The sequence below is a fragment of the Ovis aries genome, chromosome 6 (assembly GCF_016772045.2).
Source record: "Ovis aries strain OAR_USU_Benz2616 breed Rambouillet chromosome 6, ARS-UI_Ramb_v3.0, whole genome shotgun sequence".
NCBI classification, from domain to species: Eukaryota; Metazoa; Chordata; class Mammalia; order Artiodactyla; family Bovidae; genus Ovis; species Ovis aries.
In genome coordinates this window covers 1531523-1546861 of record NC_056059.1, presented here as the reverse complement: position 1 = coordinate 1546861, position 15339 = coordinate 1531523, and the positions used below count along the sequence as shown (strand labels likewise).

The 15339-nt window shown below is 37.8% G+C and overlaps 1 long non-coding RNA gene across 1 annotated transcript in view; it reads right to left on the bottom strand.

The window, feature by feature from the left end:
- Positions 1 to 15339, bottom strand: part of LOC132659992 (uncharacterized) — a 335818-nt gene that overhangs the window by 303060 nt on the left and 17419 nt on the right. The window lies entirely within an intron of this gene.

Here is a 15339-nt window from a genome sequence, read left to right as displayed (position 1 = left end):
ACACTGGTGAAAGAAAGCAAAGAGGACACTAATAGATGGAGAAATATACCATGTTCATGGATCGGAAGAATCAATATAGTGAAAACGAGTATACTACGCAGCACAATCTACAGATTCAATGCAATCCCTATCAAGCTACCAGCGGTATTTTTCACAGAGCTAGAACAAATAATTTCACAATTTGTATGGAAATACAAAAAAACTCGAATAGCCAAAGCAATCTTGAGAAAGAAGAATGGAACTGGAGGAATCAACCTGCCTGACTTCAGGCTCTACTACAAAGCCACAGTCATCAAGACAGTATGGTACTGGCACAAAGACAGAAATATAGATCAGTGGGACAAAATAGAAAGCCCAGAGATAAATCCACACACCTATGGACACCTTATCTTCGACAAAGGAGGCAAGAATATACAATGGATTAAAGACAATCTCTTTAACAAGTGGTGCTGGGAAAACTGGTCAACCACTTGTGAAAGAATGAAACTAGAACACTTTCTAACACAATACACAAAAATAAACTCAAAATGGATTGAAGATCCTAATGTAAGACCAGAAACTCTAAAACTCCTAGAGGAGAACATAGGCAAAACACTCTCTGATATACATCACAGCAGGATCCTCTATGACCCTCCCATTTGTAAAAATAAACAAATGAGATCTAATTAAAATTAAAAGCTTCTGCACAACAAAGGAAAATATAAGCAAGCTGAACAGACAGCCTTCGGCATGGGAGAAAATAATAGCAAATGAAGCAACTGACAAATAATCTCAAAAATACACAAACAACTCCTGCATCTCAATTCAAAAAATGGGCCAATGAGCTAAATAGACATTTCTCCAAAGAAGACATCAGATGTCTAACAAACACATGAAAAGATGCTCAACATCTCTCATTATCAGAGAAATGCAAATCAAGACCACAATGAGGTACCATTTCACACCAGTCGGAATGGCTGCGATCCAAAAGTCTACAAGCAATAAATGCTGGAGAGGGTGTGGAGAAAAGGGAACACTCTTATACTGTTGGTGAGAATGCAAACTAGTACAGCCACTATGGAGAACAGTGTGGAGATTCCTTAAAAACTGGAAATAGAACTACCATATGACCCAGAAATCCCACTGCTGGGCATGCACACCGAGGAAACCAGAATTGAAAGAGACACGTGTACCCCAATGTTCATCGCAGCACTGTTTATAATAGCCTGGACATGGAAGCAACCTAGATGTTCATCAGCAGATGAATGGATAAGAAAGCTGTTGTACATATACACAATGGAGTATTACTCAGCCATTAAAAAAATACATTTGAATCGGTTCTAATGAGGTGGATGAAATTGGAGCCAATTATACAGAGCGAAGTAAGACAGAAAGAAAAACACCAATACAGTATACTAACACATATATATATGGAATTTAGAAAGATGATAATGATAACCCTGTATACAAGACAGCAAAAGAGACACAGACGTATAGAACAGTCTTTTGGACTTGGTGGGAGAGGGAGAGGGTGGGATGATTTAGGAGAATGGCATTGAAGCATGTATAACATCATATAAGAAACAAATCGTCAGTCTAGGTTCAATGCAGGATACAGGATGCTTGGGGCTGATGCACTGGGATGACCCAGAGAGATGGTATGGGAAGGGAGGTGTGAGGGGGGTTCAGGATGGGGAACACGTGTACACCCGTGGCAGATTCATGTTGATGTATGGCAAAACTAATACAGTATCGTAAAATACAATAAAGAAAAAAAAATCCCTCTCAGCACTATAATGTTAAGATTATCAAATGCAATAATATATATAAGCTATTTTTAGATAATAAAAATAATAAATTAGAATAGATTATAATTTTTAATTTTTAATTGTGAACTGTGTCTGCTACTCTAAACAAGTCACCACACATTCTATCTCTGAAAATAATCTGGAAAGCTAATAATAGAAGTTCAGCAAAAATGTCAACATATTACTAATAATCATGCCTCTGTTCATATGTTGGTGGGCATTTCAGCTGTTTCCATATCTTGGCTATTGTGAATACTACTACAATAGATATAAGTGTGCATTGCTATCATTGTGCAGTCTCTAAATCATCTTTGACTCTGTGACCTCAGGGACTGCAGCACTCCAGGCTTCCCTGTCATTCACTATCTCCCAGAGTTTGCTCAAACTCATGTCCATTGAGTAGGTGATGCCATCCAACCATCTTATCCTCTGTCACCTCTTTCGCCTCCCAACCTTAATCTTTCCTAGCATCTGTGTCTTTTCCAATGGATTAACTTTTTGCATCAGGTGGCCAAAGTAGTGGAGCTTCAGTTTCAGCACTGAAGTCCTTCAAATGAATATTCAGAGTTGATTTCCTTTAGAATGGGCTGGTTTGATCTCCTTGCAATTCACTCTCAAGAGTCTTATCTCACATCACAATTCAAAAGCATCAGTTCTTCAGTGTCTGAACACTTTATGAACTTCTTTATGGTCTGATTCTTGCATCTATACATGACTACTGGAAAAATCGGAGCTTTGTCAGCAATGTGATGTCCCTGTGTCTTAATACACCATCTAGGTTTGTCATAACTTTTCTTCCAAGGAACACATGTCTTAATTTCATGCTTGCAGTCACCATCTGCAGTGATTTTGGAGCCCAAGAAAATAAATTATATCACTGTCTCCCTTTCTATTTGCTATGGAGTGATGGGATCAGATGCCATGATTTTAGTTTTCTGAATGTTGAGTATTAAGCCAGCTTTTTCACTCTTCTCTTTCACCTTCATCAAGAGGCTCTTTAGTTACTCTTTGCTTTCTGCCATAAGGGTGGTGTCATCTGCATATCTGAGGTTATTGATATTTCTTCCAGCAACCTTGATTCCAGCTTGTGCTTCACCCAAACCAGCATTTTGCAAGATATACTCTGCATACAAGTTAAATGAGAAAGTAAGTAAAGTCACTCAGTCGTGTCTGCCTCTTTGTGACCCCGTGTACTGGAGCCCACCAGGCTCCTCAGTTCATGGGATTCTCCAAGCAAGAATAGTGGAGTGGGTTGCCATTTCCTTCTCCAGGGGATCTTCCCGACCCAGGGATTGAACTCGGGTCTCCTGCACTGGAGGCAGACGCTTTAACCTCTGAGCCACCGAGGAAGCCCAAGTTAAATGAGCAGGGTGATAATATACAAGAAGCAACTGTTAGAACCGAACATGTAACAACAGTCTGGTTACAAATTGGAAAGGAGTACATCAAGGTTGCATATTAAGTTAAATGAGCAGGGTGATAATATACAACCTTGATGTACTCCTTTTCCAGTCTGTAACCAGACTGTTGTTACATGTCCGGTTCTAACTGTTGCTTCTTGACCTGCATACAGGTTTCTCAGGAGGCAGGTGATGTGGTTTGGTTTTCCCATCTCTTTAAGAATTTTCCACAGTTTGCTGTGATCCACACACTCAAAGGCTTTAGTGTAGTCAATGAAGCAGAAGTAGATATTTTTGTGGAACTCTGTTGCTTTTTCTATGATCCAATGGATGTTGGCAATGTGATCTCTGTTTACTCTGTGTTTTCTAAATCCAGCTGGAACAACTGTCCTGTGACCATTGCTGAGTTTTCCAAATTGCTGGCATATTGAGTGCAGCACTTTCACAGCATCATCTTTCAGGATTTAAAATGGCTTAGCTGGAATTCCATCACCTCTACTAACTTTGTTGATTCACAGTGATGCTTCCTAAGGCCCACTTGACTTTGTACTCCAAGATGTCTGACTCTAGGTGAGTGATAACACCATCGTAGTTATCTGAGTCATTAATATTTTTTGTTTAGATCTTCTTCATAATTTTGACACCACTTCTTAATATTTTCTGCTTCTGTTAGGTCCATACTATTTCTGTCCTTTATTGTGGCCATCTTTGCATGAAATTTTCCCTTGGTATTTCTAATTTTCTTGAAGAGATCTCTAGCTTTTTCCATTCTATCCTTTTCCTCTATTTCTTTACATTGTTCACTTAGGAAGGCTTTCTTATTTCTCCTTGCTATTCTTTGGACCTCTGCTTTCAGATGGATAACTCTTTCCTTTTCTCCTTTTCTTTTCTTTTCTCAGCTATTTATAAGGTCTCTTTAGACAACCATTTTGCCTTTTTCTATTTCCTTTTCTTGGGGTTGATTTTTATCATCTGTATTAGGATGAACAATATTGTTCCGAAATTGAAACATTGTATGATTCCAGTTAGTGTGGTCCACAGAGACCAGTTTTTGAGTTTCTTGGGCACAAATAAAACAGCTACAATGCTGTTTCTTTCTTTCTTTTTAATATTTATTTATTTATTTATTTATGCATTATTGAAGGATAATTGCTGTACATAATTTTGTTGCTTTCTGTCAAGCTTCAACATGAATCAGCCATAAGTATACATATATCCCCACCCTTTTGAACCTCCCTCCCATCTTCCTCCCCATCCCACCCCACTGGATTGATACAGAGCTCTTGTTTGAGTTTCCTGAGCAATATAGCAAATTTCTGTTGGCTATCTATTTTGCATATAACGCATATAACTTGCATGTAATGCAAGTTTCTACATTTCTCTTTCCATACATTTCACCCTTTCCTTCCTTATTCCCAAGTCCACAAGTCTATTCTCTATGTCTGGTTCCCCATTGCTGCCCTGTAAATAAAATTTTCAGTACCATTTTCCTAGATTCCGTATATGTGCATTAGAATATGATATTTACCTTTCTCTTTCTGACTCATTTCACTCTGTATAATAGGTTCTAGGTTTATCCACCCCAACAGAACTGACTCAAATGCATTCTTCTTATGGCTGAATAATATTCTATTGTGTATATGTATCACAACTTCTTTATCCATTCATCTGTTCATGGACACGTAGGTTGTTTCCGTATTCTGCTAAGTCACTTCAGTCGTGTCCAACTCTGTGCAACCCCATAGACGGCAGTCCATCAGCTACCCCGTCCCTGGGATTCTCCAGGCAAGAACACTGGAGTGGGTTGCCATTCCTTCTCCAGTGCATGAAAGTGAAAGTGAAGTCGCTCAGTCATATCTGACTCTTAGTGACCCTATGGACTGCAGCCTAGTAGGCTCCTCCATCCATGAGAGTTTCCAGGCAAGACTACTGGAGTGGGGTGCCATTCCCTTCTCCTTCTATATTCTAGCTACTGTAAATAGTGCTGCAGTGAACAATGGGATACATGTGTCTTTTTGAATTTTGGTTTCCTCAGGTTATATGCCTAGGAGTGGGATTGCTGAGTCATATGGTGGTTTTATTCCTAGTTTCTTTTAAGGGATCTCCATACCACCCTCCATAGTGGATGTATCAAATTACACTCCCACCAACAGTGCAAGAGTGTTCCCTTTTTTTGAAGGCCCTTCTGACCACTGTGAGATGATATCTCATTGTAGTTTTGATTTGCATTTCTGTAATAATGAGTGATGTTGAGCATCTTTTCATGTATTTGCTAATCATCTGTGCATCTCCTTTGGAGAAATGTCCATGTAAGTCTTTGTCAAATTTTTTGATTGGGTTGTCTGTTTTTCTGGTATTGAGTTGTATGAGCTGCTTGTATATTTTGGAAATTAATTCTTTGTCAGTTATTTGATTAGCCATTATTTTCTCCCATTTTCAGTGTTGTCTTTTCACCTTCTTATAGTTTCCTTTGCTGTGCAAAAGATTTTAAATTTAATCAGGTCCCACTTGTTCACTTTTGTTTTTATTTCTGTTACTCTAGGAGGTGGGATAGAATTCCAGTTGAGCTATTTCAAATCCTAAAAGATGATGCTGTGAAAGTGCTGCACTCAATAAGCCAGCATAATTGGAAAACTCAGCAGTGTCCACAGGACTGGAAAAAGTCAGTTTTCATTCAGTCCCAAAGAAAGGCAATGCCAAAGAATGCTCAAACTACTGCACAAATGCACTCATCTCACATGCTAGTCATAGAAGGCAATGGCACCCCACTCCAGTACTCTAGCCTGGAAAATCCCCAAATCCCATGGATAGAGGGGCCTGGAAGGCTGCAGTCTACTGGATCATTGAGGGTTGGACACGACTGAACAACTTCAATTTCACTTTTCACTTTCCACTTTCATGCATTGGAGAAGGAAATGGAAACCCACTCCAGTGTTCTTGACTGGAGAATCCCAGGGACAGGAGAGCCGGTGGGCTGCCATCTATGAGGTTGCATAGATACGGACACGACTGAAGTGACTTAGCAATAGCAGCAGCACATGCTAGTAAAGTAATGCTAATAATTCTCGAAGCCAGGCTTCAGCAAAACATGAACTGTGAAATTCCAGATGTTCAAGCTGGTTTTAAAAAAGGCAGAGGAATAGTGATCAAATAGCCAACACCTGCTGGATCATCGAAAAAGCAAGAGAGTTCCAAAAAAACCCATCTATTTCTGCTTTATTGACTATGCCAAAGCGTTTCACTGTGTGGATCATAATAAACTGTGGAAAATTCTGAAAGAGATGGGAATACCAGACCACCTAACCTGCCTCTTGAGAAACCTATATGCAGGTCAGGAAGCAACAGTTAGAACTGGACATGGAACAACAGACTTGTTCCAAATAGGAAAAGGAGTAAGTCAGGCGGTATATTGTCACCTACTTATTTAACTTAAATGCAGAGTACATCACGAGAAATGCTGGGCTGGAGGAAGCACAAGCTGGAATCAGGATTGCTGGAAGATATATCAATAACCTCAGATATGCAGATGACACCACCCTTAAGGCAGAAAGTGAAGAAGAACTAAAGGGCCTCTTGATGAAAGAGAAGAGTGAAAAAGTTGGCTTAAAGCTCAACATTCAGAAAATGAAGATCATAGCATCCGGTCCCATCACTTCATGGCAGATGGCAAAAAGTGGAAACACTGGTTAACTTTATTTTTCTGGGCTCCCAAATCACTGTGGGTGGTGATTGTAGCCATTAATTAAAAGATACTTACGGGCTTCCCTGGTGGCTCAGAGGTTAAAGCGTCTGCCTGCAATGCGGAAGACCCGGGTTCGATCCCTGGGTCAGGAAGATCCCCTGGAGAAGGAAATGGCAACCCACTCCAGTACTCTTGCCTGGAGAATCCCATGGATGGAGGAGCCTGGTAGGCTACAGTTCATGGGGTGGCAAAGAGTCGGACATGACTGAGCGACAAACTGCCACTACTACTACTCCTTGGAAGGAAAGTTATGACCAACCTAGACAGCATATTAAAAAGCAGAGACATTACTTTGCCAACAAAGGTCTGTCTAGTCAAGGCTATGTTTTTTCCAGTGGTCATGTATGGATGTGAGATTTGGACTGTAAAGAAAGCTGAGTGCCAAAGAATTGATGCTTTTGAACTGTAGTGTTGGAGAAGACTTGAGAGTCCCTTGGACTGCAAGAAGATCCAACCAGTCCATCTTAAAGGAGATCAGTCCTGGGTGTTCATTGGAAGGACTGATGTTGAAGCTGAAACTCCAATACTTTGGCCACCTGATGTGAAGAGCTGACTCATTTGAAAAGACCCTGATGCTGGGAAAGATTGAAGGCAGAGGAGAAGATAACAAACAAGGATGAGATGGTTGGATGGCATGACTGACTCAATGAACATGAGTTTGAGTAGGTTCTGGCAGTTGACGATGGGCAGGGAGTCCTGGTATGCTGCAGTCCATGGAGTCACAGAGTCAGACATGTCTGAGCTAAAGAACTGAACTGAACTGAACTGAGAGGTGCATGCGTTTATTTCTGGTCTTCCTATCTTGTTCCATTGTTCTATATTTCTGTTTTTTTGTGCCAATACCATACTGTCTTGATGACTGTAGCTTTGTAGTATAATCTGAATTCAGGAAGTTTGATTCCTTTAGCTCTAGCTTCTTTCTCATGACTGCTTTGGCTATTCTGGATCTTTTGTGTTTCCATATGAATTGTGAAATTTTCTGTTCTAGTTCTGTGAAAAATGACATTGGTAATTTGATAGGGATTGTATTGATTCTGTAGATTGCATTTGGTAGTACAGTCATTTTCATAGTATTGTTTCTTCCTACCCAGAAGCATGGAATATCTCTCCATCAGAGAAATCTTTGATTTGTTTCTTCAGTGTCTTATAATTTTCTGTGTACAATTCTTTTATCTCCTTAGGTAAGTTTATGCCTAGGTATTTAATTCTTTCTGTTGCAATGGTGAATGGGATTGATTAATTTCTCTTCTGAGTTTTCATTGTTAGTATATAGAAATGCAAGTGATTTCTGTGTATTGATTTTGTATCCTTCAACTTTGCTAAATTCACTGAGTAGCTCTAGTAATTTTCTGATGCTATCTTTAGGGTTTTTTACATACAGTATCATGTCATCTTCAAACAGTGAGAGATTTACTTTTTTTCTGATATGGATTTATTTTATTTATTTTTCTTCTCTGATTGTTGTAGCTAGGACTTCCACATCTATGTTGAATAATAGTGATAAAAGTGGACATCCTTGTATTGTTCCTGATCTTAGAGGGAATGCTTTCAGTTTTTCACCGTAAAGAATAATGTTTGCTGTAGGCTTATCAAATATGGCTTTAACTATGTTGACGTAGGTACTTCTATGCCTGTTTTTGAAGAATTTTAGTCATAAATATGTGTTGGATTTTTCAAAGATTTTTCTGCATCTGTCGAGAAGATAATATGTTTTGTTTTGTTTTGTTTTTCAATTTGTTAATATGGTGTATCACATTGATTGACTTGCATATATTGAAGAATCCTTGCATCTCCGGAATAAACCCAAGTTGATTATTCTGAATGAGCTTTAGGATGTGTTGATGAATTCTGTTTGCTTAACTTTTTCACTCTCCACTTTTACTTCCATCAAGAGGCTTTTTAGTTCCTCTTCACTTTCTGCCATAAGGGTGGTGTCATCTGCATCTCTGAGGTTATTGATATTTCTCCCAGAAATCTTGATTCCAGTTTGTGTTTCTTCCAGTCCAGTGTTTCTCATGATGTACTCTGCATATAAGTTAAATAAGCAGGGTGACAATATACAGCCTTGACGTACTCCTTTTCCTATTTGGAACCAGTCTGATGTTCCATGTCCAGTTCTAATTGTTGCTTGATAGGCATTAGTTCTTCTCTAAATGTTTGATAGAATTCTCCCGTGAGGCCATCTTGTCCTGGCGTTTTGTTTTATTGTTTTGGGAAATTTTTTGTTCACATGTTCAGTTTCAGTGCTTGTAATTGGATTGTTCATAATTTCTGTTTCTTCCTGGTTCAGTCTTGGTAGACTGAACTCTTCTGAGAAACTGTCCATTTCTTCCAGGTTATTCTTTTTTTTTTTTTTTTTTTTTTGCCATATCAGTTCATTTTAGTTCAGTCACTCAGTCGTGTCCATTCTTTGCAGCTCCATGAACTGTAGCACACCAGGTCTCCCTGTCCATCACCAACTCCTGGAGTTTACCCAAACCCATGTCCACTGAGTCGGTGATGCCATCCAACCATCTCATCCTCTGTCATCCCCTTCTCCCACTCTCAATCTTTCCCAGCATCAGGGTCTTTTCAAATGAGTCAGCTCTTCGCATCAGGTGGCCAAAATATTGGAGTTTCAGCTTCAACATCAGTCCTTCCAATGAACACCCAGGACTCATCTCCTTTAGGATGGACTGGTTGGATCTCCTTGCAGTCCAAGGGACTCTCAAGTCTTCTCCAGCACCGCAGTTCAAAAGCATCAATTCTTTGGCACTCATCTTTCTTTACAGTCCAACTCTCACATCCATACATGACCACTGGAAAAACTATAGCCCTGACTAGACAGACCTTTGTTGGCAAAGTAATGTCTCTGCTTTTTAATATGCTGTCTAAGTTGGTCATAACGTTCTTTTAAGTGTCTTTTAATTTCATGACTGCAAACACCATCCACAGTGATTTGGGAGTCCAGAAAAATAAAGTTAGCCACTATTTCCACTTTTTCCCCATCTATTTCCCATGAAGTGATGGGACCGTAGCCATCATCTTAGTTTTCTGAATGTTGAGCTTTAAGCCAATATTTTCACTCTCCTCTTTCATTTTCACCAAGAGGCCCTTTAATTCTTCTTCACTTACTGCCTTAATGGTGGTGTCATCTGCATATCTGATGTTATTGATATTTCTCCTGGCAATCCTGATTCCAGCTTGTTCTTCCTCCAGCCCAGCGCTTCTCATGATGTACTCTGCATTTAAGTTAAATAAACAAGGTGACAATATACCGCCTGACTTACTCCTTTTCCTATTTGGAACCAGTCTGTTGTTCCATGCCCAGTTCTAACTGTTGCTTTCTGACCTGCATATCGGTTTCTCAAGAGGCAGGTCAGGTGGTCTGGTATTCACAGCTTTTTCAGAATTTTCCACAGTTTATTGTTACCCATACAGTCAAAGGCTTTGGCTTAGTCAATACAGCAGAAATAGATGTTTTTTTTTTTTTTTTTTTTTTCTGGAATTCTCTTGCTTTTTCAATGATCCTGTGGATGTTGGCGATTTGATCTCTGATTCCTCTGACTTTCCTAAAGCAAGAATGATCTCTGTTTGTTTCCAAGGCAAACCATTCAATATAATGGTAATCGAAGTCTATGCCTCGACCAGTAATGCTGAAGGAGGTGAAGTTGAACAGTTCTATGAAGACCTACAAAACCTTCTAGAACTAACACCAAAAAAAAATGTCCTTTTCATTATAGGGGACTGGAATGCAAAAGTAGGAAGTCAAGAAACACCTGCAATAATAGGCAAATTTGACCTTGGAATACTTGCAGGGCAAAGTCTAATAGAGTTCTGCCAAGAGAATGCACTGGTCATAGCAAATACCCTCTTCCAACAACACAATAGAAGACTCTATATATGGATATCATCAGCTGTTGGACACTGAAATCAGATTGATTATACCCTTTGCAGCCAAATATTGAGAAGCTCTATACAGTCAGCAAAAACAAGACTGGGAGCTGACTGTGGCTCAGATGAGGAACTCCTTATTGCCAAATTCAGACTGAAATTGAAGAAAGTGGAGAAAACCACTAGACCAATCAGTTATGACCTAAATCATATCCCTGTTACTATACAGTGGAAGTGAGAAATAGATTTAAGGAACTAGATCTGATAGACAGAGTGCCTGATGAACTATGGATGGAGGTTTGTGACATTGTACAGGAGACAGCATTCAAGACCATCCCCAAGAAAAAGAAATATAAAAAAGCAAAATGGCTGTCTGAGGAAGCCTTATAAATAGCTTTGAAAAGAAGGGAAGCAAAAAGTAAAGGAGAAAAGGAAAGACATACCCATTTGAATGCAGAGTTCCAAAGAATAGCAAGGAGAGATAAGAAAGCTTTCCTCAGTGAACAGTGCAAAGAAATAGAGGAAAACAATAGAATGGGAAAGACTAGAGATCTCTTCAAGAAAATTAGAGATACCAAGGGAACATTTCATGTAACGATGGACTCAATGAAGGACTAAAATGGTTGGGACCTAACAGAAGCAGAAGATATTAAGAAGAGGTGGCAAGAAAACACAGAAGAACTGTACAAGAGAGATCTTCACGACCAAGATAATCACAATGGTATGATCACTCACCTAGAGCCAGACATCCTGGAATGTGAAGTTAAGTGGGCCTTAGGAAGCATCACTATGAACAAAGCTAGTAGAGGTTATGAAATTCCAGTTGAGCTTTTTCAAATCCTCAAAGATGATGCTGTAAAAGTTCCACAGTCAATATGTCAGCAAATTTGGAAAACTCAACAGTGGCCACAGGACTGGAAAAGGTCAGTTTTCATTCCAATCCCAAAGAAAGGCAATGCCAAAAAATGTTCAAACTACCACATAACTGAACTCATCTCACATGCTAGTAAAGTGGCGCTTAAATTTTTTGCCATGTTGTTGGTCATATAGTCTCTTATAATCCTTTGTATTTCTGCTCTGTTGTAATCTCTCCTTTTTCATTTCTAATTTTGTTGATTTGATTCTTCTCTCTTTTTTTCTTGATGAGTCTGGCTAAAGGCTTGTCAATTTTATCTTCTCAAAGAACCAATTTTTAGTTTTATTAACCTTTACTATTGTTTCTTTCATTTCTTTTTCATTTGTTTCTGCTCGGTCTTTACAATTTCTCTGTTTCTACTAATTTTGGGGGACTTTTTGTTCTTCTTTTTCCAGTTGTTTTAGGTGTAATGTTAGGTTATCTATTCAATGTTTTCCTCGTTTCTTGAGGTAGGATTGCATCACTATAAACTTCCCTCTTAGAACTGCTTTTGCTGCATCCCATAGGTTTTGAGTTGTCGTGTTTTTATTGTCATTTTTTGCTAGAAATTTTTTGATTTCCCTTTTGATTTTTCAATTACCTGTTGGTTATTTAGAAATGTGTTATTTGATTTCCATGTGCTTGTGTTTCTTATAGTATTTTAATTGTAATTGATATCTAATTGCATAGCATTGTTGTCAGAGAAAATGCTTGATAATGGTTTCAGTTTGTTAAGTTTACTGAGGTTTGATCAAGTTCTATCCTGGAGAATGTTCTATGTGCACTTGAGAATAAGGTGTATTCTTCTGCATTTGGATGGAATGTCCTGAAGATATCAATGAGATCCATCTCATCTAAAGTATAATTTAAGACGTGTTTTCTTATTAATTTTCTGTTTTGATGATCTGTCCATTGGTCTGAGTGGGGCGTTAAAGTTTCCTCCTATTATTGCGTTACTGTCAACTTCTCCTTTTATGTCTGTTAGTGTTTGTCTTATGTATTGAGGTGCTCCTTTGTTGGGTGCATAGATATTTACAATTGTTATGCCTTCCTATTGAACTGATCCCTTGATCATTATGTAGTATCCTTCCTTATCGCTTGTAATCTTCTTTATTTTAAGGTCTATTTTCTCTGATATGAGGATTGCTACTCCTGCTTTCTTTTGCTCCCCATTTGCATGGAATATATTTTTCCATCCTGTCACTTTCAGTCTTTAGGTCTGAAGTGGGTTTCTGTGGACATCATGTATATGTGCCTTGTTTTTGTGTCCATTCAGCCAGTTTGTCTTTTGGTTGGAGCATTTAATCCACTTGCATTTAAATTAGTTATTGATCTATACGTTCCTATTGACTTTTTAAAATTGCTTGGGATTGATTTTGTAGATCTTTTTTCTTCTCTTGTATTTCTTGACTATATATGTCCCTTTAATATTTGTTGTAAAGCTTGTCTGGGTACTGAATTCTCTTAAATTTTGCTTGTCTGAAAAGCTTTTTATTTCTCCATCAATTTTGAATGAGATCCTTGCATAGTACAGTAATATTGATTGTAGATTTTTCCCTTTCAGTACTTTGAACATATCCTCCATTCCCTTCTGATCTGCAGAGTTTCTGCTGACAGATCAGCTGCTAAGCGTATGGGATTTCCCTTGTATGTTATTTGTTGCTTCTCCCTTGCTGCTTTTCATTTTCTTTCTTTATTAGTTTTGTCCGTATGTGTCTTGGTGTGTTTCTCCTTGGGTTAATCCTGTATTGGACTCTTTATGCCTCTGAGAGTTGATTGACTATTTCTTTCTCCATGTTGGGGAAATTTTGAACTATAATTTCTTCAAAAATTTTCTCACATCCTTTCATCTTCTTTTCTTCTTCTGGGACCCTTATAATTTGAGTGTTGGTGCTTTTGACATTGTCCCAGAGGTCTCTGAGACTATCCTCAGTTCTTTTCATTCTTTTTACTTTATTTTGCTCTCCAGAAGTTATTTCCGCCATTTTATCTTCCAGCTCACTGATTTATTCTTCTGGTTCAGATATTCTGTTTTTGATTCATCTTAGAGTATTTTTAATGTCAGTAATTGTGCTATTTGTCTCTGTATATTTTTTCTTTAATTCTTCTAGTTCTTTGTTAATTGATTCTTGCTTTTTCTTCATTTTGTTTTCAAGGTTTTTGATCATCTTTGCCATCAATATTCTGAATTATTTTTCAGGTGATTTGCCTATTTCTTCTTCATTTATTTGGACTTCTGTACTTCTAGTTTATTTCTTCATTTGTGTATTATTTCTCTGCATTTTCATTTTTAAAAATTTATTTTGTTTGAGGTCTCCTTTTCCCAGGTTTCAAGGAAAGTTGAATTCTTTCCTTGAAGAAGGTTGAATTCTTTCTTCCTTTTGGTTTCTGACCTCTTAAGGTTGATCCAGTAGTTTGTGTAAGCTTTGTATAGGGTGACATTTTTACTGAGTTTTTGTTTATTTGTTTGTTTTTCCTCTGATGAGCTGGGCTGATAGAAGTGATAATCCTGTCTGCTGATGATTAGATTTGTACTTTTTTATTTGTTGTTTAGATGAGGCGTCCTGCACAGGGTGCTACTGGTGGTTGGGTGATGCTTGGTCTTGTGTTCAAGTGGTTTCCTTTGTGTGAGTTCTCACTATTTGATAATTCCTACGGTTAGTTCTTTGGTAGTCTAGGGTCTTGGAGTCAGTTCTCCCACTCCAAAGGCTCAGGGTTTGATCTCTGGTCAAGAATGGAGATCCCAAAAGTGATTATGGCATAAAGGGAGATTAAAACAAATATCCAAAAGTGAGAAACCAAAGATGAATCCCAGATTAAATGCAATTACAAAATAGGGAAAATAATAATTAAAGTATTGGAGTATACACATATACATATACACCCATGAGTAAAGTCAAAACAGTCCACAGAAATCAAATACAGTAGATTGACCTGTCAAACAAAGGAAACAAAAAATTATATTTACCAGTTAAGAACAAAGCTAACTAAAGCACAAATTGGAAAACAAAACTAAAGCAAAGTGCCAAGAGTGAATAAAGCAATGAAAACAAAACTAACAAATATGTTGAGAGGAAAAGAAAGAAATAAAGAATAAGTATGCAGAGTTAAATAGAGGTACATGAAGAATATTTATATACATTAAATATTGCCTGCAAGGGGAAAAGAACAGTAGGAAAGGCAAACAAAGAAATAAATGTAGCAAAAAATAATAAATTTAAAAACTCAAAGTGATAAAAAGAGAACACAAAAAAATGAAAGAATAAAGAAAAAATAGGGGAAAAAAACGACAGCTCAGAACTGCAAAAGCCCAATGTAGAGGCAGAGGTTTATGACAACAATAAAAAGTGTGATTGAATATACAAATATACATATACACCTATAAACAAAATCAAAACAGTCCAACAAATGTAAAGTACAATAGATTAACCTGGCAAACAAAGGAAACCAAAATTTATATCTACCAGAACAAAAGCACTTTACTAAAGCACAAACTCAAAACCAAAATTAAAGCAAGGTGTCAATTGAGTAATAAACCAATAAAAAGTAAAACTAACAAATATGTTTAGAGGAAAGGAGAGAAATAAAAGAAAGAAAGAATAGATATGAAAAGTTAAATCAAGGTAGATAAAGAAGATTTAT